The sequence below is a fragment of the Felis catus genome, chromosome D3 (genome assembly GCF_018350175.1).
Source record: "Felis catus isolate Fca126 chromosome D3, F.catus_Fca126_mat1.0, whole genome shotgun sequence".
In the NCBI taxonomy this organism is placed as follows: domain Eukaryota; kingdom Metazoa; phylum Chordata; class Mammalia; order Carnivora; family Felidae; genus Felis; species Felis catus.
In genome coordinates this window covers 76,957,747-76,965,672 of record NC_058379.1, presented here as the reverse complement: position 1 = coordinate 76,965,672, position 7,926 = coordinate 76,957,747, and the positions used below count along the sequence as shown (strand labels likewise).

The following is a 7,926-nucleotide window of genomic DNA, read 5'->3' as shown; positions in this document are numbered from 1 at the left end:
ATGTGCTCCCGAGGGAGGCTCATCTGAGTACCATTAAGTTTGGCTTGATTGGGAGAAGCATCCGGACCTTCCGTAAACCTGTGTCTGTATTCATCCATTGGGTTGGTGTCATAGCATACTTGAAGGTGAAGGAGAATGTTTCAACCAGTCATCGTAAGGCGGAGAGGTCAATTTCTCTGAAAGTCATACAGCCTTGCTGTGAGGCATCCCAGATCAGTGGAGATCCGCTCTGGATGGTAGAGACTTTGCTTCGTGATGAGTTTCCCCCACCTGGCTGCCCTCAGTTTTCTCAGTGGTGACACGCAGAGACTGATTGACATAAGCCTCCTGAAGCTCTACTATTGGGGTTTTCTGATTCGGTTACTCTGTGGCCAGTACATTGCGCCTCTCACCCTCTCTTCCTAGCTTCCCTTCTCCTCCCATGAATGTCGGTCGCACGGGGTGGCTGTATGTTTCCGGCCAGGTTGGGCAGGGAGGATTTGTCACAGAGAAGATCGAGATGCATTAGGATCCCTTAGCTGTTTGCAGACAACGGTCCGTCGCTCGGTCATTCTCTGTCGGGAAGACAAGCCGTATCTTCACCTGTCCCTCGGGAGGGACAAAGAGCATCGGGCAGGCAAGGGGTCAGTTCTGGCCCCTGACACTTCACTCTGGTATCTAAGCCGCGACGAAGCAGAGTGGACGTGGCTAGAAGATGGCCTGACGCTGAACAAGGGTAACAGCCAGCCTTGTCTTTAGAAAGCTAAAGAGAAGCCTGTCTTTGCTGACCAGAAGGCCAGAAGACAGGGGCCAGAGGCCGTTACAGGGGCTCCAACACATCAAACCACCTTTGCAGGCTGTAGTGAGGGGAGGGGGGGAGGCAAAGACGGAGACCTCCTCTCTCAGACCTCACGATCTTTTTGGAGAAACCAGACCCCTGCCAGTAGCGAGAGCATTAATCGTTGCTGGCACCTCTCCGGGCTGTATGCTAGACAGTCAACAGGCTACCTGGGCGTGGAGATCAGCAAACCTGGGCAAGTGCCCATGAGCGCTTGAGATTGACTCACGTCCTTGGATTTGACTTCCCCTCAATGAAATGCAAACGTATCTTGGCACCAGCCTTAAGGTCATTGTGGATTCGGGGGCGTTTCTGCTGGCTTCACCCTGGCAGGACGGAGAGGTGGGTAGGGCTGGTCTCAGAGTTTCTCATGTCTCTTGTGGCAGCCACATTTCTTCTCCTGGGCAGCTCCCAGTGCCTTGAAGCTTCTCTACAGGCACCAGAAGCTTCTCTACTATCCACCCCACGCGGGCAACCCTCTTGTCTCTTGCCCACTGTGGAAATGTACTAGCTCAGGGCGCATGGCTGGCTTAGTCGATTGAGTGTCTGACTCTCGATTTCACCTCTAGTCATGATCCCAGGGTCATGGGATCGAGCCCTGTGTCGTGCTCTGTGCTGAGTGTGGAGACTGCTTAAGATTCTCTCTTGCTCTCTCTCTCAAGGAGAGAGAGAGAGAGAGACAGAGAGAGAGAGAGAGAGAAATCTAGCTTTATACAGTGTTGGCAAGGGTATGGGGAACAGACACCCTCATCTACTGCTGGTGAGAATATAGACCAGTACGGATTGCAAAGCGAATTATCAGGTTTACAAAAGCCCATATCTTTTGACACAATTCTACTTTTACGAATTTCTCCTACAGATGTGCCCCAAATCACAGTATTGCTCACCCAGAGAAAGATTAAAAACATACCAAATATCTGTTAGAAAGACACTGGTCAAATAACATAAGGTATATTCATAGAGAGAAATATTTTGGGGCCATTAAAATAATGTCAGATGTATTGGTGTGTGTGTGTGTGTGTGTGTGTGTGTGTGTGTTTTAAGAAACCTGTGAATCAGTCTCAGAGATCTATTGTTCTGCTCAAAGTGTTACTGAGTAAAAAACCCGGAATGCTTGGCTGTGTGTATAACCTGTTTCCATTTCAGTAGAAAAGGGAAAAGAGTTAACTATGTCTTTATTTGTCTGGCAGGATGTCAGAGAAGTTGCTCGTGGAGGTTGCCAGGGAGGAGGACAAGAGATGCCTGGGGTTTGGGGAACGGTAGAGACGTCTCGGCTAAGCCTTCATCTCCAGAGGCCCCTGGTAAGTTCCAGTATCTGGGCTGAGAGTATGACCCATTCATCCCTTAGCACTTCAGAGTGGACCGAGCATTGTTCCAGCAATAAAACAGAATGAGAAAGGATCAGATAGCAAATCTGGTAAGATACTACGGGGGGTTGATGTTAAAGCGATGTGGCTCAACACTGGAATTATAAAAGGCAGCATGCATCAGTTGGGGGGGGGCTAGACGGAAAGAGGGCACATGGTGGGGTTCCTGTGTATTTCCGTGGCATCCAGTGGCTCCCTGTTCCCTTCAGGGCACGCGGCTCCCAGGAATGTGTGTGGAAGAAAGAATCACCCTCAGAATTAGAAAAAGAACCTGAATCTGGTTCTCCGCTCTGCCACTTACTGGCCGTGTGACCCGACTAAGGCAGCTCTCAGACCCAAGTGTCCTCATCTACAAAGTGGCTGTGGTGTTTGAATGAGACGGCATATAGCCAAGGATTTGTACACGAGTATGTGAGCGAAATCTGTGCCCAACGGAGACAAGCGTTTCTCCACTTCTCCGCCTCTCCATAGGCTTTTGGTTTTTCCCTCTGGTTTAAGGATATTAAATCACTGGCACCTTTTACGGTAAGCTGTCTTCTTTAGAAGTTGGTGACACGTGGCTACCAACTTTGTTTGAGAACCTGGTAACACGCGTTTTCCCTTGGCTGGCACCGATGCCCCCTTCGTCTACTGTGCACCCCAAGTTGACGATGTCCGTTTCCTTGCTATTTTGTTCATTACTCTCTTTTGCTAAATGGATGTGATTTGCCCTTCTCTTTCCCAGCGTAGGGGAGATGCTTATCTCTAACTGGGTGGCTGCCTTGAACCTTCACGGAAAGTGGGACCCCCACGTCCCATTCCCAAGACATCCATTGTTAGTTCTCGCGTAGACTATGAACACAGACACAGGCACGTATGGTTTCGCCACCTTTTAAATACAAATCGACGCCATAGTATCTAGTATTCTGAACCTTGCTTTTTTATTTCACGATGTATCTTCGAGATCACTTTGTATCAGTGCACAGAGAGACTCTTGACTCTCTTTCTTTGGTTGAGTAATAGGACGTTGTGAATTGTTAAAGGAGTTGGAGTTTTACAGGGGACTGGACGTGTTTCAATAACGGAACCTTGAAAAATCTGCCCAAGTTGGCCTCAAGGGAGAGTAAAGGGAGATGATATATAGGCCAGCTGCAAACAATGATTTTGGGGGGGACGTTACGTTTACACCCCGTGAGACTTCTCCGTGGACCCCCTTCCAGCCACCGTGCATTCTAGGGGCAGGGTGGATCTTAATTTGTTTAAATAGGTCCCCGGATCCCTTCACCTGTTGCAGGTTCCAACAATGCTGCCATGCAATTCCCTACCCCAACCTGGAGCCTCGTGTTGGGTTTGAGTCGACCTGCAAGGAAATTTTCCAGAGCGCACCTCCGGAATTTTCTTAATCCAAACACAGCCCGTGCCTCTTGGAGGCCATTGTCCTTAGAACTCAAACCCTTTTGGCAGCTGAGTGCCCCAAAGCCAGACTGTCTGCTCCCCCTTGCTGGTGGCCTGAACTTGTTCGTCTCGGTGTGGGATTTGGGGGGGCAGTCTCTTCACTCGGTCTAAGAGGGCTGGGAAAGGCGGAGTCCCAGGTCCTCCCGACAGGCCATTTCTTCCAGCGGCCTTGCCCTCGTCATTTTAGGGACCTCCTCCTCCCTCTGCGTCTTCAGGGGCAGAAAGCTAACCGTGGGTTCCCTTTGAGGTTGAGTTCCGGCTCCATGTTGCTTAGCGGCTCTTATGGAAGAAGGAGACGGTCTGTGACAGCCCAGGCTTTGCTTATGCGATAGACCAGAGTAAGGGTTTGGTTGACAGAACGAGGGCCTCTGAATTCACTGATCTGTCTTGGGTGACACCCTCCGAGAAGCCACAGCAAAACCTGACTCACTGTAAGCACCTAGAAGAAAACCCGATGCCTATTTGAGGGGACGCAAAGAAAAGTCAGTTGCTTTTCAGAGCTCGGAGCACAACGGCCCCGCTCAGCTAGCAGGACGCCTGGTCATCTGACACTCGGTCTGTCCCCGGGTCAGGCTAAGGGCAACACCAGGCACTCCCCCAACTGTTGCAAAAACACTTGAATCTCACAGATGCTGCGGACAGACCAACGAATGACTTGACTTGGTTCTGAGGCACATGGAGTCCATCTGCACGTCTCCCATGCTGGAGTTCATTCTGACGCTGCACATACCCAGACGCAGAGGCAGAGAACTCCCAGTAACCTCCAGAAAATCCAATTTCCGGCGATGTGCGACAAAACCACTATTTAATAGATGCAAATGTCAGGCTTGGATATTTTTAGGCTTTCTTGTCAGTGCGTGAGTCATTTGGAATGACAGATTGCTTTCAGGTGGGGGGGGGGGGAGAGCAAGGATCTTCTCCGAACCCCGTTCCTTCGCTGATTTATTGCGTACCTTTGACTCTCGTGAACCCTCTCGGCAATATTACAGGAAGCCGCCTGGCACTGACACCGCATCACAAATCAATTTACCGAATCAGTTAAACAGAACTGTGGCTCAGTTCCCTTTAAGGAAAAAGCCAGTACGAAGATCTGGTCGTGCCCTGTCTGCTCTGCACACGTTTCAAACTCTCTCTTTTTGGTGGCCCCAGACCCTGGAGGCTTTCGCTGGGGAGGATCCGCTGGCCCTTTTGCCCGGGTAACAGGTGAGGGAGGGTGACAGTGTGAGTGCTCGGTCACCCTCGCTCTCCTCTCTTTGCAGCGGGAGAGATGGTCTGAGGAGCCTAATCAGGTAGACCTGGGGTCTGTGACTTCCAAAGCTGTGCCTTCAAGGGATGCCTCTCAGCTCTTGCTGCTATGTCATTCAATTCGCTTGGGGAGATTTTTCAACTACCAATGTCTGGACCTCGGTCGCAGAGATTCTGTTTTGACTCATTAGGGGTGACCCCACCCGCACTGTCCTTCCTGAAGGGAAGGGGGAGGCAGGGAGGGAGAGACCATGAAGGATTCCCATGGGAGCCCATGGAAGGAACGGATGAATCTTGTTATCGGTTCGTCCCCAGGTCCTGGCCCATCACTCGGTACCAGAAAATACTCCAGAAAGAACCAACAAGAGGCTGAGTGGATGGTTGAGAATGGGAACTAGAAAGCTTTGAAGACGAGCAGGAGGCCAAACGGTGTGGTGGGAAAACGGCTGTGGGGGGAGCGAGCTGTGATTTAGTGCCGTCATTTGCAAACTGGGTGCTTTGGGTAAGACGCCCCCCTCCCTGACTCTTCGTTTTGTCATCTGCAGAGCAAGGGGTTCGGAGCAGATAGTTCCTAATGTTCGTTCTCTGTTTCCAAAGTCCTCTGAGTAGATGGTTGCTATGCCTACCCATGGCATTTGGCTATTTTTATTGCACTATGTGATGCCAGTCAGCTCTGAATTGGCCTAAGCTAGAGAGCGGTTGTCCTTGAACAAGAAGTCTGGGGCCATCAAAAAGAGGTTGCTTGGTGACGGTTTGTGCAGCGACGACAGACACCCAGTGTCAGGGGAGAAGGCCGGGTGTTCCAGAACATTCTCTGAGGCCCATGGTAATTCCATGGTGGGTGGGTGGGGGTGGGGAGGGAACACACAAGCCCGGAGCATTTCTTTTCGATGTGAGCTGCGGGTGTGCGGGTAGAAACACCGAGGCCCAAGCTGGCTTCAGAGACTTAAAAGTCCAGGTCGACTCTTCTCCTGGCCCAACTCCCTTCAGCATTGCCCAACTCTCTCCAAACACTGCTCCATGGCTGTTTATGTGCAGATGAAGGAAAGCTCTCTGTTGACCTTATTTCCAAACCCTGCCTTTTGGAATTGACACAAGAAGAGGGCAAACTGCTCGCCAGGGTTGACCATCCAGTCAGCTGGCTCCAACCCCCTCTTCCAGCTTTCTGGCTCTGTCTCCTCAAACAAGCCCCGGAAACAGACATCAATAACGCAGATAAAAAGCAGGGCCACATGGGCTTTGAACCCCAAGGCCAAAGGCTTGTTGCAAACGGGTCAGCTTCTCCCTGTGGCTTCCAGCCCCCAGGGGTGAAAGACCAAAGCTCCCCTCCTTCCTTCCTTGGGACCCTCCCTGCTCACGGTTGGGTCCCCATGGGTGGGGGACCCGAGCGTGACCTGTACTTTCAGGGATGCTCCCTCGGTGCTCCAGGTGGCCAAAGCCTCAGGTCTGCTGTGGCCGCAGGGGAGAGGAAGGCCGTAGCGTGGGACACATGCCTCCATCAACGCAAAGGCAGTGTTCCATTCCGGTTAAATGCGCACGCTCTGTACCAAGAGTGCTCGGTCTATCTCTTCCACGTCCTGTGACCTTGGATGAGATTTTTCTTAATCCAGTCATCACTTTCCTTCTCCCATCTGAAAAATGGGAATAACGATGCACCTGTCTAGAAAGGCTGTTCAGAGGATTGAATGTGTTATTTCTAGGAGCGCCTGGGTGGCTCAGTTAAGTGTCCGACTCTTGTTTTTTAAATTTTTAAAATGTTTTTATTTATTTTTGAGACGGAGAGAGGCAGAGCATGAGCAGGGGAGGGGCAGAGAGAGAGAGGGAGACACAGAATCCGAAACGGGCTCCGGGCTCCGAGCTGTCAGCACAGAGCCCGACGCGGGGCTCGAACTCACGAACCGCAAGATCATGACCTGAGCCGAAGTCGGCCGCTTAACCGACTGAGCCACCCAGGCGCTCCTAAGTAACTGACTTTTGATTGTGGCTTAGGTCATGATCTGGAGGTTCGTGGGTTTGAGCCCTGCATCAGGTTCTGTGCTGATGGCTCAGAGTCTGCTTGGGATTTTCTCTTCTCTCTGCCCCTCCCCCGCTCATGTGCATGCTCTCTCTCTCTCTCTCTCAGAATAAATAAAAATTTTAAAATGTTCTTTTTTTTTTAATGTTTATTTTTGAGAGACAGAGTGTGAGTGGGGGAGAGGCAGGGAGAAAGGGAGACACAGAATCACAAGTGGGCTCCAAGCTCTGAGCTATCAGCACAGAGCCCGACGCGGGGCTCGAACCCACCCACGGTGAGATCATGACCTGAGCCAAAGGCGGAAGCTTAACTGACTGAATCACCCTGGCACCCCAAAATGTGTTATTTCTAAAGCAGCTTAGAACACAGCCTGGAAGATGGGGTGGCTCAAATAAATTAGTGGTTCTCAAACTTGAACACGAATAAGAATCTCCTGGAAAGAGTGCAACTGTAAATAGAGTCTGTAGGGCTCCACTTTCTGGGAGGCTTTGGGTGAGGGGTTCTTGGCTTTTGTGGGCACCGCCTGGTCTCTGCTGTGCCCGTAGCTCCCAACCAGGCAGCACGACCCCGCTTCCCCGGCTGCTGGCCCTGGTTGCCTTGTGGCCTGAGTCTTCCCAGATGGCTGATCTCACGTGCCCTGCAAAGTCCTTCCTCTTGACCAATCGATGTTTCAGATTTCAGCTCAGGCAATATCTCTTCCAGGAAAACTTCCTCACCTGACTTTTGGGACGCCCCTCCGGGCAGGGGCACAAGCCCTTATTTGCCATTGCCAAATTCAGTTTTTCTAAATGTGAAAGCAATCTCAGTGGGGGCAAAAACCTCATTTGAAAATCTGTATTCCAAAAATACACCTGGCCCCAAGAGTTTCGGATTGTGCATCTGAGCACATTTTGCTCTGATTATTGGCATTCTCCTTTGCCTTGCCACTAAATGAAAATCTTAAGGGCGAATGTTTGGTACAAATAATGATCAATTAGTATTTCTGGGATGAATGCATGCATGCTTTTCTTTCTTTCTTTCTTTCTTTCTTTCTTTCTTTCTTTCTTTCT

The 7,926-nt window shown here is 50.8% G+C and overlaps 1 long non-coding RNA gene across 1 annotated transcript; it reads left to right on the top strand.

Annotated features, from left to right (window-relative positions):
- Positions 1-1,934: 1,934 nt before the first annotated feature.
- Positions 1,935-2,705, top strand: LOC111557243. The gene is made up of 2 exons (XR_002737098.2): positions 1,935-2,118; positions 2,394-2,705. It is a non-coding gene; the product is annotated as an uncharacterized LOC111557243 (long non-coding RNA).
- Positions 2,706-7,926: the final 5,221 nt, after the last annotated feature.